The sequence below is a fragment of the Mustelus asterias genome, unplaced genomic scaffold (genome assembly GCF_964213995.1).
Source record: "Mustelus asterias unplaced genomic scaffold, sMusAst1.hap1.1 HAP1_SCAFFOLD_1507, whole genome shotgun sequence".
Lineage (NCBI taxonomy): Eukaryota > Metazoa > Chordata > Chondrichthyes > Carcharhiniformes > Triakidae > Mustelus > Mustelus asterias.
Window position 1 is genome coordinate 47,501 of NW_027591452.1, and position 15,000 is coordinate 62,500.

Sequence of the window (15,000 nt, forward strand, 5' to 3'; positions counted from 1 at the left end):
ACGGGTCCCACACACACTGACTCTCACTGGGGTACGGGTCCCACACACACACTGACTCTCACTGGGGTATGGGTCCCACACACACTGACTCTCACTGGGGTACGGGTCCCACACACACTGACTCTCACTGGGGTATGGGTTCCACACACACTGACTCTCACTGGGGTACAGGTTCCACACACACTGACTCTCACTGGGGTACGGGTCCCACACACACTGACTCTCACTGGGGTTTGGGTCCCACACACACTGACTCTCACTGGGGTTCGGGTCCCACACACACACTGACTCTCACTGGGGTACGGGTCCCATACACACTGACTCTCACTGGGGTACGGGTCCCACACACACTGACTCTCACTGGGGTACGGGTCTCACACACACTGACTCTCACTGGGGTACGGGTTCCACACACACTGACTCTCACTGGGGTACGGGTCCCACACACACTGACTCTCACTGGGGTACGGGTCCCACACACACTGACTCTCACTGGGGTACGGGTCCCACACACACTGACTCTCACTGGGGTACGGGTCCCACACACACTTACTCTCACTGGGGTACGGGTTCCACACACACTGACTCTCACTGGGGTACGGGTCCCACACACACTGACTCTCACTGGGGTACGGGTCCCACACACACTGACTCTCACTGGGGTACGGGTCCCACACACACTGACTCTCACTGGGATACGGGTTCCACACACACTGACTCTCACTGGGGTACGGGTCCCACACACACTGACTCTCACTGGGGTACGGGTCCCACACACACTGACTCTCACTGGGGTACGGGTTCCACACACACTGACTCTCACTGGGGTACGGGTTCCACACACACTGACTCTCACTGGGGTACGGGTCCCACACACACTGACTCTCACTGGGGTACGGGTTCCACACACACTGACTCTCACTGGGGTACGGGTCCCACACACACTGACTCTCACTGGGGTACGGGTTCCACACACACTGACTCTCACTGGGGTACGGGTCCCACACACACCGACTCTCACTGGGGTACGGGTCCCACACACACTGACTCTCACTGGGGTACGGGTCCCACACACACTGACTCTCACTGGGGTACGGGTCCCACACACACACTGACTCTCACTGGGGTACGGGTCCCACACACACTGACTCTCACTGTTAATTGATATGCTCTCAATCCATCTGTCTTTCTTCAGGACGTCCCCCTGACTTGGTGGTGTTTGTTCCGAGATTCGGTCTCCTATATCCTGTCTATTCTCGCTCTCATTCTGGTAAGTTGGTTGGTGAGTTTTCTCTCTCTCTCTCTCTGTCTCTCACTGTTACGACGCAGAGGCTATTCTGTTCATCTTGCTTTGTGATCTAAGAAAAGGTGTTATCTGGGCTACATTAACGAGTAAAAGATCGTTAATATAATGACCTGAAACTCGCTTCAAGTGAATAATTAACAACCAACCAGGAACTTTAACTAAACTGGTAACATATTTAATTCAGTGATTGCTTGGCTGAAATGCTGTTCAAATAAAGACAAGGATCATTCAGTACCAAAAGAGTAAGAACAGAATCTTAATCACTCTCAAAAAAAACTCTGTACAACCAGACTTGGAAAAGATCTGGAGTTGTCCGCTATCAGCACTGTCTGAACCATAGAAAATTACAGCTCAGAAACAGGCCTTTTGTCCCTTCTTGTCTGTGCCGAACCATTTTTTGCCTCGTCCCACTGACCTGCACTTGGACCATATCCCTCCACGCCCCTCTCATCCATGAACCCGTCCAAGTTTTTCTTAAATGTTAAAAGTGCATTTACCACTTTATCCGGCAGCTCATTCCATACTCCCACCACTCTCTGCGTGAAGAAGCCCCTCCTAATATTCCCTTTAAACCTTTCTCCTTTCACCCTTAACCCATGCCCTCTGGTTTTTTTCTCCCCCAGCCTCAGTGGAAAAAGCCTGCTTGCATTCACTCTATCTATACCCATCAAAATCTTATACACCTCTATCAAATCTCCCCTCAATCTTCTACGCTCCAGGGAATAAAGTCCCAACCTATTCAATCTCTCTCTGTAACTCAGCTTCTCAAGTCCCGGCAACATCCTTGTGAACCTTCTCTTTTGGTAATTCCCGCTGGTTCAATGGTGAGTTCTATTTATGATGTTGAGATGCCGGCGTTGGATTGGAGTAAACACAGTAAGAAGTCTCACAACACCAGGTTAAAGTCCAACAGGTTTATTTGGTAGCACGAGCTTTCGGAGTGTCGCTCCTTCATCAGGTGAGTGGGAGTTCTGTTCACAAACAGGGCATATAGAGACACAAGCTCAATTTACAAAGTAATGGTTGGAATGCGAGTCTTTACAGGTAATCAAGTCTTAAAGGTACAGACAATGTGAGTGGAGAGAGCATTAAGCACAGGTTAAAGAGATGTGTGTTGTCTCCAAGATCTCCAAGGCGGCCTTCACGACACACGACAGCGCAGAGTTGCTGAGCAGAGACTGATGGCCAAGTTCCGCACACATGAGGACGGCCTAAACCGGGATCTTGGGTTCATGTCACACTATCTGTAACCCCCACGACTTGCCTGGGCCTGCAAAATCTCACTAACTGTCCTGTCTGGAGACAATACACATCTCTTTAACCTGTGCTTAACCCTCTCTCCACACACATTGTCTGTACCTTTAAGACTTGATTACCTGTAAAGACTCGCATTCCAACCATTATTTTGTAAATTGAGTTTGTGTCTTTATTTGCCCTGTTTGTGAACACGAGTCCTCACTCACCTGACGAAGGAGCAGCGCTCCGAAAGCTTGTGGCTTGTGCTACCAAATAAACCTGTTGGACTTTAACCTGGTGTTGTGAGACTTCTATTCAAAGACATCTGATGATGACAGAGTTAAGAATGAACTGTTTCAGCTGATCTGATGTGGAGATGCCGGCGTTGGACTGGGGTGGGTCACAGTAAGAAGCCTCACAACGCCAGGTTAAAGTCCAGCAGGTTTATTTGGAATCACGAGCTTTTGGAGCGCTTCAACAAGTGACTCACCTGAGGAAGGAGCAGCGCTTCAGTTGATCTGGATCTGGCCCGGGAGATGTTCTGTCGAGATGGCGGCTGCTCTGGCCTTTATCCTGGCGACGACCTCGCAATTTTCTTACACCACGATTGGTCTGAGGTTGCCAACAACGTCAAATTCAAATCTAATAGGTTCTCAGTAGCCGATTGTCCTTTTTAAACTGATAGGCTGTTAAAATGCAAAAGCCTGTTACCAAAGGTATCCTGATGCTTGGCTCTCGAAACAAATGCTGCGACTAAGGGTCGGTGTGTACTCTGCGTCCCAGATGGGAACTCAAAATCCAGCTTTTAAAGGGACCTCGCACTGTTTTCTTTCCCTCCAGCAGTTTTTACAACTCCTCACATCTGCAGGAACTCAATTTCACTCCGCAGCTGAGGACCGATTGAGGTTGGGACTGAACGATTTGAGAACTTGATTTGGTTTATTATTGTTACATGTATTGGGATACAGTGAAAAGTATTGTTTCTTGCGCGCGACACAGACAAAGCATACCGTTCATAGAGAAGGAAAGGAGAGGGTGCCGAATGTAGTGTTACAGTCATAGCTAGGGTGTAGAGAAAGATCAACTCAATGCGAGGTAGGTCCATTCAAAAGTCTGACGGCAGCAGGGAAGAAGCTGTTCTTGAGTCGGTCGGTACGTGACCTCAGACTTTTGTATCTTTTTCCCGACGGAAGAAGGTGGAAGAGAGAATGTCCGGGGTGTGTGGGGTCCTTAATTATGCTGGCTGCTTTTCCCCGAGGCAGCGGGAAGTGTAGACAGAGTCAATGGATGGGAGGCTGGGTTTGCGTGATGGATTGGGCTACATTCACAACCTTTTGTAGTTCCTTGCGGTCTTGGGCAGAGCAGGAGCCCCAGACCAAGCTGTGATACAACCGGAAAGAATGCTTTCTATGGGGCATCTGTAAAAGTTGGTGAGAGTCGTAGCGGACATGCCAAATTTCCTCAGTCTTCTGAGAAAGTAGAGGCGTTGGTGGGGCTTTCTTAACTATAGTGTCGGCATGGGGGGGACCAGGACAGGTTGTTGGTGATCTGGACACCTAAAAACCTGAAGCTCTCGACCCTTTCTACTTTGTCCCCGTTGATGTAGACAGGAGCATGTTCTCCTTTACACTTCCTGAAGTCGATGACAATCTCCTTCGTCTTGTTGACATTGAGGGAGAGATTATTGTTGCCGCACCAGTTCACCAGATTCTCTATCTCATTCCTGTACTCTGTCTCGTCATTGTTTGAGATCCGACCCACTACGGTGGTGTCGTCAGCAAACTTGAAAATGGAGTTGGAGGGGAATTTGGCCGCACAGTGATAGGTGTATAAGGAGTATAGTAGGGGGCTGAGAACACAGCCTTGTGGGGCACCGGTGTTGAGGATGATCGTGGAGGAGGTGTTGTTGCCGATCCTTACTGATTGTGGTCTGTGGGTTAGGAAGTTCAGGATCCAGTCGCAGAGGGAGGAGCCGAGGCCCAGGCCACAGAGTTTGGAGATGAGTTTTGTGGGAATAATGGTGTTGAAGGCTGAGCTGTGGTCAATAAATAGGAGTCTGAATGTGGACTCGACTGAATTTGTATTTTAAATTGTGTCCACATTATTTAGTCTTGTCGCTGTAGTTATACAGGACCTTGGTGAGGCCACACCGAGAGTATTGTGTGTAGTTTTGGTCTCCTTTTCTGAGGAAGGATGTTCTTGCTCTCGAGGGAGTGCAGCGAAGGTTTACCAGGCTGATTCCGGGGATGGCGGGACTGATGTATGAGGAGAGATTGACCAGGTTAGGATTGTTTTCACTGGAGTTCAGATGGCAGTTCAGGGGTGACAGAGTGGGTTCGCACTGCTGCCTCACAGCGCCAGGGGCCTGGGTTCGATTCCCGGCCTCGGGTCACTGTCTGTGTGGAGTCTGCACGTTCTCCCCGTGTCTGCGTGGGTTTCCTCCGGGTGCTCCGGTTTCCTCCCACAGTCCGAAAGACGTGCTGGTTAGGGTGCATTGGCCGTGCTAAATTGCCCCTTAGTGTCCCAGGATGCGTAGATGAGAGGGATTAGCGGGTAAATGTGTGGGGTTGAGGGGATAGGGCCTGGGGGGTGGGATTGTGGTCGGTCAGGCTCGATGGGCTGAATGGCCTCCTTCTGTACTGTAGGGTTTCTGTGATTCAGTGAACGAGGGGGGATCTCACAGAGACTTATAAAATTCTAACAGGACTAGACAGGGTAGATGCAGGGAGGATGTTCCCGATGGTGGGGGGAGTCCAGGGGTCACAGTCTGAGGATTCGGGGTAGACCATTTAGGACGGAGGTGAGGAGACATTTCCTCACCCGGTGAGCCTGTGGAATTCATTCCCACAGGAAGTAGTTGATGCCAAAACATTGAATGTATTCAAGAGGCGGCTGGATAGAGCACTTGGGGGCGAACGGGATCAAAGGTTACGGGGAGAAAGCAGGATTAGGTTATTGGGTTGGATGATCAGCCATGATGGTGATGAATGGGGGAGCAGGCTCGAAGGGCCGAATGGCCTCCTCCTGCTCCTATCCTCTACGTTTCTATTAATCATGGACTCTGTTTCCATCACAGGTCATTCATGATGAGAAGGTTTTCTGGTGAGTGCTCAGAGGTAACAAACTCGAGTCAATCCAATCTCCTTCAAGAGGAAATTGTCGACAACAATTTGGGACGAATTTGGGGCAGAAATTCCCAATTATCAATCACATTCCGATGTGGGGAGTGAGTCCAAATCCCAAATAAATAACCACTCACTCAGCAACGGCTAAGTGGGACGGTCAGTGCTGAGGGAGCGCCGCACTGTGGGAGGGTCAGTGCTGAGGGAGCGCCGCACTGTGGGAGGGTCGGTGCTGAGGGAGCGCCGCACTGTGGGAGGGTCAGTGCTGAGGGAGCGCCGCACTGTGGGAGGGTCAGTGCTGAGGGAGCGCCGCACTGTGGGAGGGTCAGTGCTGAGGGAGCGCCGCACTGTGGGAGGGTCAGTGCTGAGGGAGCGCCGCACTGTGGGAGGGTCAGTGCTGAGGGAGCGCCGCACTGTGGGAGGGTCAGTGCTGAGGGAGCGCCGCACTGTGGGAGGGTCAGTGCTGAGGGAGCGCCGCACTGTGGGAGGGTCAGTGCTGAGGGAGCGCCGCACTGTGGGAGGGTCGGTGCTGAGGGAGCGCCGCACTGTGGGAGGGTCAGTGCTGAGGGAGTGCCGCACTGTGGGAGGGTCGGTGCTGAGGGAGCGCCGCACTGTGGGAGGGTCAGTGCTGAGGGAGTGCCGCACTGTGGGAGGGTCAGTGCTGAGGGAGCGCCGCACTGTGGGAGGGTCAGTGCTGAGGGAGCGCCGCACTGTGGGAGGGTCAGTGCTGAGGGAGCGCCGCACTGTTGGGGAGTTGCTGTCTTTCAGGATGAGACATTAAACCGAGGCTCTGTCTACCCTCTCGGGGTGGGTGTAAAAGATCTCAGGGTCACTATTGGAAGAAGAGCCCGGGGGTGGGGCGGGGTTGAGGCGGAATCTCCCCGGTGTCCTGAGTCCAATATTTCTCCCTCAAACCAACATCACTAAAAACAGATGATCTGGGTGATGATCAGATTGCTGTGTGTGGGATCTTGCTGTGTGTAAATTGGCTGCTGCCTTTCCCACATTACAACAGTGAGCACACCTCAAAAAAAACCTCCTACATTGTGTGTGAAACACTTTGGGACGTCCTGAGGGAGGGATAGGAGCGGGAGAGTTGGGGGTGGGGTCTGTGTCTCATTTTGGGATCTCCCGAGGTGGACAGAGGGGCTGGATGGATGGGGGAGGTGTTCGGTATTTCACTGTGGGATGTCCCGAGGGAGGGATAGGAGCGGGAGAGATGGGGGAGGGGTCTGTGTTTCACTGTGGGATGTCCCGAGGGAGGGATAGGAGTGGGAGAGATAGGGGAAGGGTCTGTGATTCACTGTGGGATGTCCCGAGGGAGGGATAGGAGCGGGAGAGATGGGGGAGGGGTCTGTGTTTCACTGTGGGATGTCCCGAGGGAGGGATAGGAGTGGGAGAGATAGGGGAAGGGTCTGTGATTTACTGTGGGATGTCCCGAGGGAGGGATAGGAGTGGGAGAGATGGGGGAAGGGTCTGTGATTCACTGTGGGATGTCCCGAGGGAGGGATAGGAGCGGGAGAGATGGGGGAAGGGTCTGTGATTCACTGTGGGATGTCCCGAGGGAGGGATAGGAGCGGGAGAGATGGGGGAAGGGTCTGTGTTTCACTGTGGGATGTCCCGAGGGAGGGATAGGAGCGGGAGAGATGGGGGAAGGGTCTGTGTTTCACTGTGGGATGTCCCGAGGGAGGGATAGGAGCGGGAGAGATGGGGGAAGGGTCTGTGTTTCACTGTGGGATGTCCCGAGGGAGGGATAGGAGCGGGAGAGATGGGGGAGGGGTCTGTGTTTCACTGTGGGATGTCCCGAGGGAGGGATAGGAGTGGGAGAGATAGGGGAAGGGTCTGTGATTCACTGTGGGATGTCCCGAGGGAGGGATAGGAGTGGGAGAGATGGGGGAGGGGTCTGTGTTTCACTGTGGGATGTCCCGAGGGAGGGATAGGAGCGGGAGAGATGGGGGAAGGGTCTGTGTTTCACTGTGGGATGTCCCGAGGGAGGGATAGGAGTGGGAGAGATGGGGGAAGGGTCTGTGTTTCACTGTGGGATGTCCCGAGGGAGGGATAGGAGCGGGAGAGATGGGGGAAGGGTCTGTGATTCACTGTGGGATGTCCCGAGGGAGGGATAGGAGCGGGAGAGATGGGGGAAGGGTCTGTGTTTCACTGTGGGATGTCCCGAGGGAGGGATAGGAGCGGGAGAGATGGGGGAAGGGTCTGTGTTTCACTGTGGGATGTCCCGAGGGAGGGATAGGAGCGGGAGAGATGGGGGAAGGGTCTGTGTTTCACTGTGGGATGTCCCGAGGGAGGGATAGGAGCGGGAGAGATGGCGGAGGGGTCTGTGTTTCACTGTGGGATGTCCCGAGGGAGGGATAGGAGCGGGAGAGATGGGGAAGGGTCTGTGTTTCACTGTGGGATGTCCCGAGGGAGGGATAGGAGCGGGAGGGATGGGGGATGTTGTTATTGACAGTATTATCACGCTGTTATTTCTGTATTCCCAGGTGGGAGGCGCTGTTTCTCTCTCTGATGTATGTCCTCTACATCATCGTGATGAAGTAAGATGCAAAAATCTTATTCTTTCTGAAATATTTTGAATTATTTTCGGTTTATTCAGTTGTTGTGCAGACAGTGACCACCAGAGGGCAGCATTACATCAAATCTCCAGCACACAATCAGGCCAGTCGGCCCCTCTAGCTGGTGCTTCTGTCCCACACAAGCTTCCTCCCATCTCCCTCCACCGCCATCTCCTGCTGTCCCTTTCTCCCTCAAGTGCTTATCCAGCTTCCTGCCCACTTCCCACATTCAATCCCAGATTTACGTCCCTCCCTCCCCCAAGGGGCTGGAGGAGGTTACAGAGATAGGGAGGGGTTGTAGGGGCTGGAGGAGGTTACAGAGATAGGGAGGGGGTGTAGGGGGCTGGAGGAGGTTACAGAGATAGGGAGGGGTTGTAGGGGCTGGAGGGGGTTACAGAGATAGGGAGGGGGTGTAGGGGCTGGAGGGGGTTACAGAGATAGGGAGGGGGTGTCGGAGCTGGAGGGGGTTACAGAGATAGGGAGTGGGTGTCGGGGCTGGAGGGGGTTACAGAGATAGGGAGGGGGTGTCGGAGCTGGAGGGGGTTACAGAGATAGGGAGTGGGTGTCGGGGCTGGAGGGGGTTACAGAGATAGGGAGGGGGTGTAGGGGCTGGAGGGGGTTACAGAGATAGGGAGGGGGTGTAGGGGCTGGAGGGGGTTACAGAGATAGGGAGGGGGTGTCGGGGCTGGAGGGGGTTACAGAGATAGGGAGTGGGTGTAGGGGGTGGAGGAGGTTACAGAGATAGGGAGGGAGTGTAGGGGCTGGAGGGGGTTACAGAGATAGGGAGGGGCTGTAGGGGCTGGAGGAGGTTACAGAGATAGGGAGGGGGTGTAGGGACTGGAGGGGGTTACAGAGATAGGGAGGGGGTGTAGGGGCTGGAGGAGGTTACAGAGATAGGGAGTGGGTGTCGGGGGTGGAGGGGGTTACAGAGATAGGGAGGGGTGGTAGGGGCTGGAGGAGGTTACAGAGATAGGGAGGGGGTGTCGGGGCTGGAGGAGGTTACAGAGATAGGGAGGGGGTGTAGGGGCTGGAGGAGGTTACAGAGATAGGGAGGGGGTGTAGGAGCTGGAGGAGGTTATGGAGATAGGGAGGGGGTGTAGGGGCTGGAGGAGGTTACAGAGATAGGGAGGGGGTGTAGGGGCTGGAGGGGGTTACAGAGATAGGGAGGGGGTGTAGGGGCTGGAGGAGGTTACAGAGATAGGGAGGGGGTGTGGGGGCTGGAGGGGGTTACAGAGATAGGGAGGGGGTGTAGGGGCTGGGGGAGGTTACAGAGATAGGGAGGGGGTGCAGGGGCTGGAGGAGGTTACAGAGATAGGGAGGGGGTGTAGGGGCTGGAGGAGGTTACGGAGATAGGGAGGGGGTGTAGGGGCTGGAGGGGGTTACGGAGATAGGGAGGGGCTGTGGGGGAACCAGGGTGGGATGATGGACCAGGTAACCTGATGGGTTCTCCCTTGGTTCCCAGGTATAACAGCAGCATGCGGAGTTACTTTGAGGGATTGAGCTGCCTTCGTACCCAGAGAACCGAAACTGAGGACACAGCTGGGCAACAAGGGGAGAACAAACAGAAATATTCAGCTACACTCGTCATCCTGCACTCAGGTTAGAGGGAGCTTTACTCTGTATCTAACCCCGTGCTGTACCTGTCCTGGGAGTGTTTGATGGGGGACAGTGTAGAGGGAGCTTTACTCTGTATCTAACCCCGTGCTGTACCTGTCCTGGGAGTGTTTGATGGGGGGACAGTGTAGAGGGAGCTTTACTCTGTATCTAACCCCGTGCTGTACCTGTCCTGGGAGTGTTTGATGGGGGACAGTGTAGAGGGAGCTTTACTCTGTATCTAACCCCATGCTGTACCTGTCCTGGGAGTGTTTGATGGGGGACAGTGTGGAGGGAGCTTTACTCTGTATCTAACCCCGTGCTGTACCTGTCCTGGGAGTGTTTGATGGGGGACAGTGTAGAGGGAGCTTTACTCTGTATCTAACCCCGTGCTGTACCTGTCCTGGGAGTGTTTGATGGGGGACAGTGTAGAGGGAGCTTTACTCTGTATCTAACCCCGTGCTGTATCTGTCCTGGGAGTGTTTGATGGGGGACAGTGTAGAGGGAGCTTTACTCTGTATCTAACCCCGTGCTGTACCTGTCCTGGGAGTGTTTGATGGGGGACAGTGTAGAGGGAGCTTTACTCTGTATCTAACCCCGTGCTGTACCTGTCCTGGGAGTGTTTGATGGGGGACAGTGTAGAGGGAGCTTTACTCTGTATCTAACCCCGTGCTGTACCTGTCCTGGGAGTGTTTGATGGGGGACAGTGCAGAGGGAGCTTTACTCTGTATCTAACCCCGTGCTGTACCTGTCCTGGGAGTGTTTGATGGGGGACAGTGTAGAGGGAGCTTTACTCTGTATCTAACCCCGTGCTGTACCTGTCCTGGGAGTGTTTGATGGGGGACAGTGTAGAGGGAGCTTTACTCTGTATCTAACCCCGTGCTGTACCTGTCCTGGGAGTGTTTGATGGGGGACAGTGTAGAGGGAGCTTTACTCTGTATCTAACCCCGTGCTGTACCTGTCCTGGGAGTGTTTGATGGGGGACAGTGTAGAGGGAGCTTTACTCTGTATCTAACCCCGTGCTGTACCTGTCCTGGGAGTGTTTGATGGGGACAGTGTAGAGGGAGCTTTACTCTGTATCTAACCCCGTGCTGTACCTGTCCTGGGAGTGTTTGATGGGGGACAGTGTAGAGGGAGCTTTACTCTGTATCGAACCCCGTGCTGTACCTGTCCAGAGAGTGTTTGATGGGGACAGTGTAGAGGGAGCTTTACTCTGTATCTAACCCCGTGCTGTACCTGTCCTGGGAGTGTTTGATGGGGGACAGTGCAGAGGGAGCTTTACTCTGTATCTAACCCCGTGCTGTACCTGTCCTGGGAGTGTTTGATGGGGGACAGTGTAGAGGGAGCTTTACTCTGTATCTAACGCCGTGCTGTACCTGTCCTGGGAGTGTTTGATGGGGGACAGTGCAGAGGGAGCTTTACTCTGTATCTAACCCTGTGCTGTACCTGTCCTGGGAGTGTTTGATGGGGACAGTGTAGAGGGAGCTTTACTCTGTATCTAACCCCGTGCTGTAGCTGTCCTTGGAGTGTTTGATGGGGGACAGTGTAGAGGGAGCTTTACTCTGTATCTAACCCCGTGCTGTACCTGTCCTGGGAGTGTTTGATGGGGACAGTGTAGAGGGAGCTTTACTCTGTATCTAACCCCGTGCTGTACCTGTCCTGGGAGTGTTTGATGAGGGACAGTGTAGAGGGAGCTTTACTCTGTATCTAACCCCGTGCTGTAGCTGTCCTTGGAGTGTTTGATGGGGGACAGTGTAGAGGGAGCTTTACTCTGTATCTCACCCCGTGCTGTACCTGTCCTGGGAGTGTTTGATGGGGGACAGTGTAGAGGGAGCTTTACTCTGTATCTAACCCCCGTGCTGTACCTGTCCTGGGAGTGTTTGATGGGGGACAGTGTAGAGGGAGCTTTACTCTGTATCTAACCCCGTGCTGTACCTGTCCTGGGAGTGTTTGATGGGGGGACCGTGTAGAGGGAGCTTTACTCTGTATCTAACCCCCGTGCTGTACCTGTCCTGGGAGTGTTTGATGGGGGACAGTGTAGAGGGAGCTTTACTCTGTATCTAACCCCGTGCTGTACCTGTCCTGGGAGTGTTTGATGGGGGACAGTGCAGAGGGAGCTTTACTCTGTATCTAACCCCGTGCTGTACCTGTCCTGGGAGTGTTTGATGGGGGACAGTGTAGAGGGAGCTTTACTCTGTATCTAACCCCGTGCTGTACCTGTCCTGGGAGTGTTTGATGGGGGACAGTGCAGAGGGAGCTTTACTCTGTATCTAACCCCGTGCTGTACCTGTCCTGGGAGTGTTTGATGGGGACAGTGTAGAGGGAGCTTTACTCTGTACCTAACCCCGTGCTGTAGCTGTCCTTGGAGTGTTTGATGGGGGACAGTGTAGAGGGAGCTTTACTCTGTATCTAACCCCGTGCTGTACCTGTCCTGGGAGTGTTTGATGGGGACAGTGTAGAGGGATCTTTACTCTGTATCTAACCCCGTGCTGTACCTGTCCTGGGAGTGTTTGATGGGGGACAGTGTAGAGGGAGCTTTACTCTGTATCTAACCCCGTGCTGTAGCTGTCCTTGGAATGTTTGATGGGGGACAGTGTAGAGGGAGCTTTACTCTGTATCTCACCCCGTGCTGTACCTGTCCTGGGAGTGTTTGATGGGGGACAGTGTAGAGGGAGCTTTACTCTGTATCTAACCCCATGCTGTACCTGTCCTGGGAGTGTTTGATGGGGGGACCGTGTAGAGGGAGCTTTACTCTGTATCTAACCCCCGTGCTGTACCTGTCCTGGGAGTGTTTGATGGGGGACAGTGTAGAGGGAGCTTTACTCTGTATCTAACCCCGTGCTGTACCTGTCCTGGGAGTGTTTGATGGAGACAGTGTAGAGGGAGCTTTACTCTGTATCTAACCCCGTGCTGTACCTGTCCTGGGAGTGTTTGATGGGGGACAGTGTAGAGGGAGCTTTACTCTGTATCTAACCCCGTGCTGTACCTGTCCTGGGAGTGTTTGATGGGGACAGTGTAGAGGGACCTTTACTCTGTATCTAACCCCGTGCTGTACCTGTCCTGGGAGTGTTTGATGGGGGACAGTGTAGAGGGACCTTTACTCTGTATCTTACCCTGTGTTTTTCCCAATCTCAGGCCGTGGGGATGGGAATGGTTCTGTGTTGATGGTGGATGAACTCTTTCTGACCTCTCCTCACAAGTTGACCTTTCCCGAGGCTGGTTTACGGATTATGATTACACGACACTTTGGGCCGAAGACTCGCCTCAGCATGGCCGGTCGAATGCTGATCAATGAGGTAGGATCTGATTTGATTTATTATTGTCACATGTATTAACATACAGTGAAAAGTATTGTTTCTTGCGCGCTATACAGACAAAGCATACCGTTCATAGAGAAGGAAAGGAGAGGGTGCAGAATGTAGTGTTACAGTCATAGCTAGGGTGTAGAGAAAGATCAACTTAATGCGAGGTAGGTCCATTCAAAAGTCTGACAGCAGCAGGGAAGAAGCTGTTCTTGAGTCGGTCGGTCCGTGACCTCAGACTTTTGTATCTTTTTCCCGACGGAAGAAGGTGGAAGGGAGAATGTCCGGGGGTGCGTGGGGGTCCTTGATTTTGCTGGCTGCTTTTCCCCCGGGCAGCGGGAAGTGTAGACAGAGTCAATGGATGGGAGGCTGGTTTGCGTGATGGATTGGGCTACATTCACGACCCTTTTGTAGTTCCTTGCGGTCTTGGGCAGAGCAGGAGCCCAGACCAAGCTGTGATACAACCAGAAAGGATGCTTTCTATGGGGCATCTGTAACGGTTGGTGAGAATCGTAGGTCGGATCATCCATCCACCCCAGCAGACGCAGTAAGAAAGTCCCAGGTTGCATTTGCGGCCTACTCTGCTGACTCCATGCCTCCCTGGGGGGGGACACGTGGCCTCAGGATCACTCGGTCAAGTCCGTTGGGGAGGGGAGTGGTCTGAGGTGTACACGGCCTGGGGGGAGAGGGTGAGGGGTACACAGCCTGGGGGGGAGGGGGTGAGGGGTACGTGGTCTGGGGGGAGGGGGTGATGGGTACATGGTCTGCGGGGGAGGGGGTGAGGGGTACACGGCCTAGGGGGGAGGGAGGGAGGGAGGGATACATGGCCTGGGGGGGAGGGGAGGGAGGGGTACACGGCCAGGCCTAACCAGCCCATGGCGCTGCTCCGTGTCTCCGTCCCGCTGTGGGAGTGGGGGGGGGGGGTGGGTGGGACATGTTTGCTCTGACCTCCCGACCCTGGGTCTGGACCCTGCTGACTGGACAGACAGAGTCGCTGCCTGCTGCCAGGTTCCACTTGTTGAGATTGAGATTCCAGTGACAGCACACCACGACTGGAAAAGATCATCTCTCTGTCTCTGTCCCTTTCTCATAGGATCCTGCAGTGCAGAAGGGGGCCATTCGGCCCATCGAGTCTGCACCGACCATAATCCCACCCAGGCCCTATCCCCGTAACCCCACATATTTACCCTGCTAATCCCCCTGACACTAAGGGGCAATTTAGCACGGCCAATCCACCTAACCCACACGTTTTTTGGATGTGGGAGGAAACCGGAGCACCCGGAGGAAACCCACGCAGACACGGGGAGAACGTGCAGACTCCGCACAGACAGTGACCCGAGCCGGGAATCGAACCCGGGTCCCTGGAGCTGTGTCCAAAGGCAGCAGGACCTGGACAATATCCAGGCTCGGGCTGGCAAGGGGCAAATAGCATTCATGCCACACAAATGCCCGGCAATGACCATCACCAATAGAGAGGCTCCAACCAGCTCCCCTTGAGATTCAATGGGATTCACTGAATCCCCCACTATCAACATCCTGGGGGTTACCATCACTGAATCCCCCACTATCAACATCCTGGGGGTTACCATCACTGAATCCCCCACTATCAACATCCTGGGGGTCACCATCACTGAATCCCCCCACTATCAACATCCTGGGGGTTACCATCACTGAATCCCCCATTATCAACATCCTGGGGGTTCCCATTGAGCAGAAACTGAGCTGGACCCAGCCATATAAATACTGTGGCTCCCAGAGCAGGTCAGAGGCTGGGAATCCTGCGGAGAGTAACTCACCTCCTGACTCCCCAAAGCCTGTCCACCATCTACAAGGCACAAGTCAGGAGTGTGATGGAATACTCCCCACTTGCCTGGATG

At 53.9% G+C, this 15,000-nt stretch overlaps 1 pseudogene across 1 annotated transcript in view; it reads left to right on the top strand.

Annotated features, from left to right (window-relative positions):
* LOC144488387 (sodium/potassium/calcium exchanger 3-like) overlaps nucleotides 1-15,000 on the top strand; it is a 43,159-nt pseudogene that overhangs the window by 13,359 nt on the left and 14,800 nt on the right. The window contains exons 6-10 of the transcript XR_013496573.1: nucleotides 1,196-1,270; nucleotides 5,619-5,644; nucleotides 8,157-8,259; nucleotides 9,746-9,827; nucleotides 12,957-13,117. The product of XR_013496573.1 is annotated as a sodium/potassium/calcium exchanger 3-like (transcript). The remainder of the gene's footprint in view (nucleotides 1-1,195; nucleotides 1,271-5,618; nucleotides 5,645-8,156; nucleotides 8,260-9,745; nucleotides 9,828-12,956; nucleotides 13,118-15,000) is intronic.